The sequence below is a fragment of the Symphodus melops genome, assembly GCF_947650265.1.
Source record: "Symphodus melops genome assembly, contig: scaffold_460, whole genome shotgun sequence".
Taxonomy (NCBI): domain Eukaryota; kingdom Metazoa; phylum Chordata; class Actinopteri; order Labriformes; family Labridae; genus Symphodus; species Symphodus melops.
The window spans coordinates 3,038-15,689 of NW_027636518.1; the positions used below are offsets into that span (position 1 = coordinate 3,038).

At 52.7% G+C, this 12,652-nt stretch overlaps 1 long non-coding RNA gene across 2 annotated transcripts; it reads right to left on the reverse strand.

Annotated features, from left to right (window-relative positions):
* Positions 1–495: 495 nt before the first annotated feature.
* Positions 496–12,511, reverse strand: LOC306819410. 2 transcript variants are annotated; one of them, XR_013778521.1, is made up of 4 exons: positions 12,500–12,511; positions 11,930–12,092; positions 7,784–7,895; positions 496–678 (listed from the first exon to the last, which is right to left on the reverse strand). It is a non-coding gene; the product is annotated as an uncharacterized lncRNA (long non-coding RNA). The 2 variants fall into 2 exon arrangements; XR_013778522.1 differs by lacking the exon at positions 12,500–12,511 and having other exon boundaries at positions 541–678; positions 11,930–12,168.
* Positions 12,512–12,652: the final 141 nt, after the last annotated feature.

Below are 12,652 nucleotides of genomic sequence, written 5' to 3' on the forward strand. Positions count from 1 at the left end.
GCTACAGTGTGCACCACATGCAGAGCTGGCTAAACAATGAAGCTACAGTGTCTCTACATGCAGAGCTGGCTAAACAATGAAGCTACAGTGTGCACCACATGCAGAGCTGGCTAAACACTGAAGCTACAGTGTCCACCACATGCAGAGCTGTGTGAGAGGAGGGGGGGAGACAGCTCTCTGTGACGATTAGAGTTTAGACTGCAGTACTCATTTTAAACACTAGGGGGCGGAGCTACAGACTGCTTCTATAATTATGCAGCACATGTGCCAATTACAGATTAGAAGACCTTTAAGCAACTTCCTGAACAACCTTCACAGTTCCTACTGCTGAGCTTGAAACAGAAGCAGCTCTGAACCTTAAAACGCCATCGTTCAAAACCATCGTTCTGCATTAAACTGCTGAAGAAGGTTTATAATGAATGTCCAGGTAACATGGTTGGAAGTCGTTATCACAGGAAGGTTCATTAAAGTACAACATAAAAAGGTCCTTCCTGCATATCGACTGTGTGAGATGAACTGGCGTGCTAAAGATGGCCGCTGCGCCTCGGCTCTGGCTCTTACCTGGCTGTGTGGTGTAAATGACCTTGTAGCTGTCAAACGCTCCTTTTGGCTCCTTCCAGGACACGAGCAGCTTGGTGGGGCTCAGGACTTTGGAACGAAACCTCCGGGGCGAGGAAACTACGGAGAGAAACACCAAAACAAAGTCTTTGAAAGCGAGCCTGCACGTCTCAAACGCTCTGTACTGAAGTGATGACGTCATAAACAAGCAGCATCCCTGTCATGCATCATCCAGGACTTCAAGGTGTTCATTAGAGGATTCGACCCATAACAGTGGAAGGAGTTCAGTTTAATGTAGTCCATGCTGAAAGAAGAATCTGGAAGCCGGGCTCTGATTGGTTCATATTTTAGGGTCTAAATGACTTGATAGCAAAAAGAAGAGCTTCACCCAGCAGGCGGGTGGCGAGCGTGACCACACGCCGCCTGCTACACACGGCGAGGACACGCTGGTCTCACGGGTTCAGGATACAAAGTCTGTTTGAGCGAGTCCATCCTTCAGGATCTCCTCCAGTCCGCTGTGAGACTCAATGTCTCGCTGCTTCATTTAGAGCTAGCTTTAGCACTTAGCAGGGAGGGACTGACTGGTGAGTCAAGAGTGAATCTATTTAAACTCTCAGAAGATGTTCTACTGTTACATACATCTGCTGCACACTGAAAACTAACCTGAGAGATTATTGGAAGATAATCCTTCATGGAGTATTTGTGGGATTAGCACAGCTAAAGTTTCTGAAGATCTAAGACAGATATCGGCCCGTAGTATCAGAATCAACAGCGTCATTATTTATCTATTGCTGCCAAGCTCTGCGATTGGACAGTCTGAGAGCTGCAGTGCATTGTGGGACAGTTTAGTCTGACAGTGGGACGCTCGTTAGGTTTGACCTGTTTCACGGGGGGCTGGTCGAAGCCAATCCAAACATTCTGCACGTACCGGCCCTTTAAGACTCCAAAGATGTGAACTGGAGAAGTTTGAAGTTCAGATTTTTGTCCTTCTGATGGTTTGTGGAGCTGCTGGTCCCAGCTGAGCCGGAGGGCCGTTAAACTGAACTCCTCCAGGGTTACAGTGAAGTTAAGAAAGGAAACAAAGCTGTATCTCATCCAGCTGGAGGATACAGATCACAGGTATTAGCTTGCACAGATGTTAAAAAGCAAAGTCACATTCTCCTCCTCATCCTCGTCTTCCTCCCGCGCTGATGAGCCTGCATTGTGCTCGTCTGTGCTCCACTTACCGTCAGCATCAAAGCCACGCTCCTGCCTCTCATCCTGATTAGTCGTCGGCCCCGTCTGCCGCCTGGAGGCCGACCCCCCACCGCTCCTCCGTTTCCTTCCCTTACCTTCATTTGCTGGAGCGGCCGCTGCCTCGCTCTGTCTGAACCCTCTCAGTCCTGATCTCATTTTCTCCCTGCTCTTTGAAAGCATCGTCAGGGGGAAGACGAGGACGAGGACGAGGACGAGGAAAAGGAATGAATGTGACTTTTCTTTTGAAAGGAGAGAAAGAACAAAAGGGCACCAGAGGGGAAGGCGCTGGAATAGAGTCTGTTTACTATTCCTCTCCTGTCCTGAGCAGAAGTGTTCACATGTCTGACTCACAGCGAGCAGATCAGCTGCACGCGATCCAACACGCTTTGCAATGGCGTTGACTGGTGTGTAAACGCTCAGAAAAGTCAACAACACTGAGAGTGAACGCACCAGAGTACGATCACGTTTCACTCCTGCCGTCTTGTTGTTCTTTTCTCCTTTAACGCATCAGTTCAAACACTGGAACAAGGCCATTGTAAAGCACCGCCACGCCAACAACCACATTTCCAGGGTCAACGACAACGACACCCCATCATTTGTCCACCCACGCAGCCGACTCCCACGCCACACACACACGGACCGACCAAACACACATTCCCCAGTCTCAGTTGGTTAACGAGTAAAAAAAGGCGAAGCACGGTGTGTTTGTGTCCTCATTGTGAGGGCAGCTGCTGCTGACTTCTTTAAATACCTACACGGGACATGGCGCCCGCTGGAGCTCTGAAGGCTTAAAGGGACGGTGCACCCAAAACTGACTCTGAGAGAAATATATGAAGTTTAGAAAACGACGTGTTGATCGTCAGCACATGACCGAGGGAGGTCTGCACGCCACCTCTACAGACTGTCTGCACGCCACCTCTACAGACTGTCTGCACGCCACCTCTACAGACTGTCTGCACGCCATCTCTACAGACTGTCTGCACGCCATCTCTACAGACTGTCTGCACGCCACCTCTACAGACTGTCTGCACGCCACCTCTACAGACTGTCTGCACGCCACCTCTACAGACTGTCTGCACGCCACCTCTACAGACTGTCTGCACGCCACCTCTACAGACTGTCTGCACGCCACCTCTACCGTCTCTACAGACTGTCTGCACGCCACCTCTACAGACTGTCTGCACGCCACCTCTACAGACTGTCTGCACGCCACCTCTACCGTCTCTACAGACTGTCTGCACGCCACCTCTACAGACTGTCTGCACGCCACCTCTACCGTCTCTACAGACTGTCTGCACGCCACCTCTACCGTCTCTACAGACTGTCTGCACGCCACCTCTACCACCTCTACAGACTGTCTGCACGCCACCTCTACTGTCTCTACAGACTGTCTGCACGCCACCTCTACCACCTCTACAGACTGTCTGCACGCCACCTCTACAAACTGTCTGCACGCCACCTCTACCGTCTCTACAGACTGTTTGCACGCCACCTCTACAGACTGTCTGCACGCCACCTCTACAAACTGTCTGCACGCCACCTCTACCGTCTCTACAGACTGTTTGCACGCCACCTCTACAGACTGTCTGCACGCCACCTCTACAAACTGTCTGCACGCCACCTCTACCGTCTCTACAGACTGTTTGCACGCCATCTCTACAGACTGTCTGCACGCCACCTCTACTGTCTCTACAGACTGTCTGCACGCCACCTCTACCACCTCTACAGACTGTCTGCACGCCACCTCTACCACCTCTACAGACTGTCTGCACGCCACCTCTACAGACTGTCTGCACGCCATCTCTACTGTCTCTACAGACTGTCTGCACGCCACCTCTACCGTCTCTACAGACTGTCTGCACGCCACCTCTACAGACTGTCTGCACGCCACCTCTACCGTCTCTACAGACTGTCTGCACGCCACCTCTACAGACTGTCTGCACGCCACCTCTACAGACTGTCTGCACGCCACCTCTACCGTCTCTACAGACTGTCTGCACGCCACCTCTACAGACTGTCTGCACGCCACCTCTACAGACTGTCTGCACGCCACCTCTACCGTCTCTACAGACTGTCTGCACGCCACCTCTACAGACTGTCTGCACGCCACCTCTACAGACTGTCTGCACGCCATCTCTACAGACTGTCTGCACGCCACCTCTATAGACTGTCTGCACGCCACCTCTACTGTCTCTACAGACTGTTTGCACGCCACCTCTACAGACTGTCTGCACGCCACCTCTACTGACTGTCTGCACGCCATCTCTACAGACTGTCTGCACGCCACCTCTATAGACTGTCTGCACGCCACCTCTACTGTCTCTACAGACTGTCTGCACGCCACCTCTACTGTCTCTACAGACTGTCTGCACGCCACCTCTACCGTCTCTACAGACTGTCTGCACGCCACCTCTACTGTCTCTACAGACTGTTTGCACGCCACCTCTACTGACTGTCTGCACGCCATCTCTACAGACTGTCTGCACGCCACCTCTATAGACTGTCTGCACGCCACCTCTACTGTCTCTACAGACTGTCTGCACGCCACCTCTACAGACTGTCTGCACGCCACCTCTATAGACTGTCTGCACGCCACCTCTACTGTCTCTACAGACTGTCTGCACGCCACCTCTACTGACTGTCTGCACGCCATCTCTACAGACTGTCTGCACGCCACCTCTATAGACTGTCTGCACGCCACCTCTACTGTCTCTACAGACTGTCTGCACGCCACCTCTACAGACTGTCTGCACGCCACCTCTACCGTCTCTACAGACTGTCTGCACGCCACCTCTACAGACTGTCTGCACGCCACCTCTACCGTCTCTACAGACTGTCTGCACGCCACCTCTACAGACTGTCTGCACGCCACCTCTACCGTCTCTACAGACTGTCTGCACGCCACCTCTACAGACTGTCTGCACGCCACCTCTACCGTCTCTACAGACTGTCTGCACGCCACCTCTACCGTCTCTACAGACTGTCTGCACGCCATCTCTACCGTCTCTACAGACTGTCTGCACGCCACCTCTACCGTCTCTACAGACTGTCTGCACGCCACCTCTACAGACTGTCTGCACGCCACCTCTACAGACTGTCTGCACGCCACCTCTACAGACTGTCTGCACGCCACCTCTACAGACTGTCTGCACGCCACCTCTACAGACTGTCTGCACGCCACCTCTACAGACTGTCTGCACGCCACCTCTACAGACTGTCTGCACGCCACCTCTACAGACTGTCACATTCTGTTCATCTTCACGGCACTGACACAAACACACTGATTCTCATCAGAGAGACGTAGAGAGGACTCTACCACGTCATTCTCTTTACGTCACGTCTCGCCTCATTAGACCCCGCCCCCTCCTGTCTGACATTACATGACTTGTGCACTTTATATAAGGGAGCAGAACTTAAGTTGAAAAGTTATCCTAATATTCCTTTTTAAAGACTAACCAGATATTGCTAAGATGCTAATGCTAACCTTCATCTGTGTTGACCATGCAGCTTTTAGAAATGTGTTTGGCGGTCTTCAGTCCGCCCCTCTTTAGCTTCATTCTGTGTCATACAGGATTCAGGGGCGCTGATAGGACCCAGCACTGCAGCAGCTTGGGTGAACCACTTCCTTAAGCTGGTCATTATCTGCAGGACAATACTCGTGTAGGTATGCAAAGAACCCTGAGATCAGCACAGGGAGGATAATCCTGAGTTCAGTGGAAAGAAGCCGGTGCATTCAACAGCAGGCAGATAAACAAACACACAGAAGGAAAACTGTAATGATGTCACCAACCTGCTCGGGTTTAGCTCGCCACGTGGGAAACAAAGGACGCTCTCTCGTCTGGAGAGGAGCGAGCTGCTCAAATCCCAAATGATTCCAGAAGCAGATTTCACACCTCTCCGTTTGTCGTGGAAGTGTGTCGATGTTTGTGTGCCGTGTGTGTGTGTGTGTGTGTGTGTGTGTGCGTGCATACGCATGTGCACCGGTACGCATGAATTAATCATGTGTGTGTGCCACTGGAGGCGAGTGTATCCGGGTGTGTGCACATAAAAAATCTTTGATGGCTGTTTTTTTTCTCACACCTCTTCAGAAAACCAAGCAGTTCCTTTGCAGCAGCAGCATCACACACACACACACACACACACACACACACACACACACACACACACACACACACACACACACACACACACACACACACACACACACACACACACACACACACACACACACACACACACACACACACACACACACACACACACACACACACCCTTTTGTTTCGGAGACAGAGCGCCGTCAGCTCCTGATGATCAGCAGCACAAACCTGCAGGCCAGGAAACCCAAGCTGACCTTTGACCTCTGTCAGTGGGTTTAGTGAGAGGTGTTGTGGAGTCATTTAGGACACGGCTAAGTAATGACATAATAACAGTGTGAGCAGTGAAAGGAATGCTCCTCCTCAGGTGGAGCCCAGGTGAGCTGAGCACCGTCCTGCTTCTCTCTCAGGCTGTTTGAGGCAGAAACCATCTTTGACTCATTGATAGTGAAGGATCACTGTAACACAGGTGCATCAGGTGCGACGCTCACCTGCCTCAAGTCACCAAACAAACTTTGTCAGCTAAACACGTCAAACTCAATGAAGACACATGCAGTGATTTATCGGCGCCGCGGTGACGCACGGGTTCAACGGGTCTCTGAGGACGAGCTGTCGCTCGCTGTCTCATGAAAAACACGACCACCAGTCTGTAAGTTGTGTTTTATTTTCCTGTCTGACTTCCTGTTTGTGTATCTGCCGGCGTGCTGTGTAGACGGGCCGCGGCGCTCACTGTGGAGCGTTGGGACGGAGACCAGCACGGACGGAGTCTGTGTGCGGCGTTCATCGACCTGAACGCCGCACGCTGTGACAGACTGGTCCAGGCACAGACTCTGTCTCTGTGATTATGGGATGGCTCGGATTCTTCCGTCTTTATGGTTATGGTCGAACGTCAGCGGGCTTCAGCTCCTCGCCACACGACTGAGCACGCCACATTTCAAAGGGCGCCAAAAAGCCGAGAATGTCTTTCTGATCCAAAACACTAAGATTGAAATGATGGTCAGGTGGTCTGTGAGACGAGGCTCTCATTGGTCGACTCAAAGAGTCTCAGTGCAGGTTCTGGGTTCAGAGCAGAGGGAGAGCGTCATGAGGTCAGAACCCGGGTCGGACTGAGGCTGCTGCTCACAGATATGAAGAAGAGAAGTGGACGCTGGGACGAGAGGACACACACACACACACACACACACACACACACACACACACACACACACACACACACACACACACACACACACACACACGTCAACATGTAAAGACAGAGGACAGAGAGGAAACAGAGGACGGGTTCGAGCCCTGGACTTTCACCCTGGCACCACAAACAGAAGCCCCACGAAGAACCAGAATCTGAAGACCAAGAAGACGGAGCTGAGGAGAAGTGAGAGGAAAGCCTGCAGCCGGCCCGGCTGGAAGAGAACCCGCTCAGAACCATGACAGAAAACAAGAGAACCCGCTCAGAACCATGACAGAAAACAAGAGAACCCGCTCAGAACCATGACAGAAAACAAGAGAACCCGCTCAGAACCATGACAGAAAACAAGAGAACCCGCTCAGAACCAGCAGCTACTGTAGAAACAGGAGATGAAACCCTGAAGCCCAAGAAAAGCCTGCAAAACAGCAGAACCCCTTCAAGACCCAGCGCCACACGGGGGGCCCACAGGGGGCCCACAGGGGACACTGTCAGAGGACATCACTCTCCTCTGAGATCAAACCTCAGGACGTCTCTCGTCTCCTGATGTTTCTGTACGTGGAGGAGGACCGTCTCCTCTGACTGTGAGGGGACAGCTACAAACAGGGACATGTCCTACAGGCCCTGTCCTCAGCTGCCCTGTGCTTAACCCTGACTGACCTCGTTGACCCCTGCTGACCCTTGAGTGGAAAGACTGATTGGAGGGACTTACCTTGGCCCCGCGCCGGCTGAGGGGACAGCGAGACGAAAACCAAGACCAGCAGGCAGAGACTCAGTCTGACTGAGGACTGCATCCTGGGAGAGACAGGGAGGACAGCACACACCTGAAGAGAGGGACAGACAGGGAGGACAGGGAGCAGGAGGAGGAGACACAGAGGACAGGTAGCAGCAGGAGGAGGAGACAGAAGACAGGGAGCAGAAGGAGGAGACACAGAGGACAGGTAGCAGCAGGAGGAGGAGACAGAAGACAGGGAGCAGAAGGAGGAGACAAAGAGGACAGGGAGCAGGAGGAGGAGACAAAGAGGACAGGAAGCAGGAGGAGGAGACAGAGAGGACAGGGAGCAGGAGGAGGAGACAAAGAGGACAGGGAGCAGGAGGAGGAGACAAAGAGGACAGGAAGCAGGAGGAGGAGACAGAGAGGACAGGGAGCAAGAGGAGGAGACAAAAAGGACAGGGAGCAGGAGGAGGAGACAAAAAGGACAGGGAGCAGGAGGAGGAGACAAAAAGGACAGGGAGCAGGAGGAGGAGACACAGAGGACAGGAAGCAGGAGGAGGAGACAAAAAGGACAGGGAGCAGGAGGAGGAGACAAAGAGGACAGGGAGCAGGAGGAGGAGACAAAGAGGACAGGGAGCAGGAGGAGGAGACAAAGAGGACAGGAAGCAGGAGGAGGAGACAAAGAGGACAGGGAGCAGGAGGAGGAGACAAAGAGGACAGGGAGCAGGAGGAGGAGACAAAGAGGACAGGGAGCAGGAGGAGGAGACAAAGAGGACAGGAAGCAGGAGGAGGAGACAGAGAGGACAGGGAGCAAGAGGAGGAGACAAAAAGGACAGGGAGCAGGAGGAGGAGACAAAAAGGACAGGGAGCAGGAGGAGGAGACACAGAGGACAGGAAGCAGGAGGAGGAGACAAAAAGGACAGGGAGCAGGAGGAGGAGACAAAGAGGACAGGGAGCAAGAGGAGGAGACAGAAGACAGGGAGCAGGAGGAGGAGGAGACAAAGAGGACAGAAAGCAGGAGGAGGAGACAAAGAGGACACGGAGCAGGAGGAGGAGACACAGAGGACAGGTAGCAGCAGGAGGAGACACAGAGGACAGGGAGCAGGAGGAGGAGACAAAGAGGACAGGAAGCAGGAGGAGGAGACAGAGAGGACAGGGAGCAGGAGGAGGAGACAAAAAGGACGGGGAGCAGTAGGAGGAGACACAGAGGACAGGGAGCAGGAGGAGGAGACAGAGAGGACAGGAAGCAGGAGGAGGAGACAAAAAGGACAGGGAGCAGGAGGAGGAGACACAAAGGACAGGGAGCAGGAGGAGGAGACACAGAGGACAGGAAGCAGGAGGAGGAGACAAAAAGGACAGGGAGCAGGAGGAGGAGACAAAGAGGACAGGGAGCAGGAGGAGGAGACACAGAGGACAGGGAGCAGGAGGAGGAGACAAAGAGGACAGGGAGCAGGAGGAGGAGACAAAGAGGACAGGGAGCAGGAGGAGGAGACAAAGAGGACAGGGAGCAGGAGGAGGAGGAGACAAAGAGGACAGAAAGCAGGAGGAGGAGACAAAGAGGACAGGGAGCAGGAGGAGGAGACACAGAGGACAGGTAGCAGGAGGAGGAGACACAGAGGACAGGGAGCAGGAGGAGGAGACACAGAGGACACGGAGCAGGAGGAGGAGACAAAATGGACAGGGAGCAGGAGGATGAGACAAAGAGGACAGGGAGCAGAAGGAGGAGACACAGAGGGCAGAGAGCAGGAGGAGGAGACACAGGACAGGGAGCAGGAGGAGGAGACAAAGAGGACAGAAAGCAGGAGGAGGAGACACAGAGGACAGGGAGCAGGAGGAGGAGACAAAAAGGACAGGGAGCAGGAGGAGGAGACACAGAGGACAGGGAGCAGGAGGAGGAGACAAAAAGGAGAGGGAGCAGGAGGAGGAGACAAAGAGGACAGGGAGCAGGAGGAGAAGACAAAGAGGACAGGAAGCAGGAGGAGGAGACAAAGAGGACAGGGAGCAGGAGGAGAAGACAAAGAGGACAGGGAGCAGGAGGAGGAGACAAAAAGGAGAGGGAGCAGGAGGAGACACAGAGGACAGGGAGCAGGAGGAGAAGACAAAGAGGACAGGGAGCAGGAGGAGGAGACAAAGAGGACAGGGAGCAGGAGACACAGGAGAGGTTTATGAAAGGATGTAAAAAAGGAAGGAGGGATGTGTGAGAGAGGAAGGAGGAGAGAGAAGGAGGAGAGAGAAGGAGGAGAGAGAAGGAGGAGAGAGAAGGAGGAGAGAGAAGGAGGAGAGATCAGAGGAGTCATCTTTGATTCTTGTTTAACATTAACAACATTAAATAGTTCATGTCACAGTGAATGTCGTTACCACGGAGACATGAGCGTGGACATGCAGGACGTGTTCTCTTACCTCCCAGCCCCTCCCTCTCTTTCTCACATCTGATTGGTTAACTCGTTTAAACCTCCCTCCTCTGAGCGCTGGACTCTTAATCAGTGATCTGTCAACATCTGCATCACGTGCACATCAACTCTCTGATGCCTTATTGACCACAGCACGCTGCACGCTGCACGCTGCTCGCTGCTCGCTGCTCGCTGCACGCTGCTCGCTGCACGCTGCACGCTGCTCGCTGCACGCTGCACGCTGCTCGCTGCTCGCTGCACGCTGCTCGCTGCACGCTGCTCGCTGCACGCTGCTCGCTGCACGCTGCACGCTGCACGCTGCTCGCTGCACGCTGCTCGCTGCTCGCTGCACGCTGCTCGCTGCTCGCTGCACGCTGCTCGCTGCTCGCTGCTCGCTGCTCGCTGCACGCTGCACGCTGCTCGCTGCACGCTGCTCGCTGCACGCTGCTCGCTGCACGCTGCACGCTGCACGCTGCTCGCTGCACGCTGCTCGCTGCACGCTGCTCGCTGCTCGCTGCACGCTGCTCGCTGCACGCTGCTCGCTGCACGCTGCTCGCTGCACGCTGCACGCTGCTCGCTGCACGCTGCTCGCTGCTCGCTGCACGCTGCTCGCTGCTCGCTGCACGCTGCACGCTGCTCGCTGCACGCTGCATGCTGCTCGCTGCACGCTCAGGCTGTCATCTGGATTATTCTATTAAGAAGTGAACTGTGATGTATCCCATAATGCTCCGTCAGGTCCTGCTGGAATGACGTGGCTGCAGCAGGTCACTGAGGGTGACATACTGTACATGCTGCAGAGTGCTGAGGGCGCAGTCTTCCCCACAGACGACCTTTACTCAAGCCTCCACAATCATGGAGGTTTCCCTCACAGACAGAGAGCTCCTGTCGAGCGCCATCAAAGCGTGCACATGAAAACACACAGACGGCTGATTGTCAGTGCGAACCCTCGCACGGCGTGCTGAAGTGGTCTGAGATCAGAGTGTGGATCATCACAGCGCCTGCTTCTGACGCGTCTCATCACCTTTCATCTCAAACCAGCGCTGCAGACAACTTTTCATTTCATGCAGCTGTCGTGTAATTTAGCGTGACAGCTGATGATTTACCCGTGGCGTTTTCACCAGGTGGGCACGCAGCAGTGCTGGTGACAGAAACATCGCAATCATTTTATTTGTAGAATTAATTACGCTCTGACAGTAGTTCACTACAGTAAGTCTATGAGGACAGCCTGTACCTGATGTAGAGCTCGAGGACATTAGACTGCTCCACCCTGAAACACCTTCAGGTCTGTGGCAGATCAGTCTATCACAGGTAAAGGTGCACGAGGTCAGCAGCTGCAGTATACAGTAAGAGTTCACTCATAGAGCAGGTGATCAGTTTGATGGAAGGAGGAAACCCTCTGGAGCTCACTTTGAGGAGAGACATCAACCCTGCACTTTCACTACATGTGTCCCATCTTCCCCCTTTAACTGAACTTCTTTCCTGTCTGTTACAAATAATCATCTGCTATAAACACGATGATGCTCTGTGTGCTCACTTCCTCTGTCCATGTATCAAACAAACAGAGACATTAAGTCCTCCAGGTTAGCGTCACTAAAAGCAGCGGAAGTTTCCCTTAATTAAAGGAGCCCAGGTGAGGTGTGCACGCGCAGCGCCATCAGCAGAGAGGTGTTCAGGTGGAGAGAGAGAGCAGCTCGGTGGGTCTCAGGGCGTGTTGATGGACGCAGAGAGAGAGAGAATAATCAAAGAGTCATACCTTCTCAGATCTGCTCCGTACAGCTGGACGACGAGCTGAATCCACAGCGCGAGTCTGATCCACTCTGCGTGTCTGATCCACTCTGCTCTACAACTCTCCCTGCACTGTCCCTGCTGCCACGAGACAAGGCAGAGCGCAAAACGCACGAGGGCACCGGGGGAACCTTTCAAAATAAAACCACAATCGCGCTTCATAAAACAAAGCTCATTGAATTATAGTCTAATATTTACAGTCTATGGGTCTGACCTTGAATTTATTTTAAATATAATTAAAATGATACAACGATATGACGGCTGCTTCCGTTTCCTTCCTTGATTTTTATATTTTACAGAAAATGGGTTAGCTTCATACGTGAGAAACAAATAAGACTCATGATAAGATAAACTAAATCGTCAATATTTCGAATTTATCTCCAAAATAATTTAAACAAATCTCCCTCCACTTCCATTATTAATGACCTCGTTCACATTCTCTTCTCCAATATATATATATATATATCATGCTAGGCTCATGTTTTCACCATATTTAGCTTCTGCTATTAAGATAATGTCAAATTTCATCAACTCTTACCATGGAAGAAATTACGCCTTTAAACTTCTGTCTTTTGTTTCAGACTTTACTAGCTGGGTTATTTTAGCCCAGTTCATGCTAGCAGCTGTCACTGTTTAGCTAGCTCAATGAGTAAACTAGCTTAAAGGCTTAAAGAAGTTACTACCTTTAATG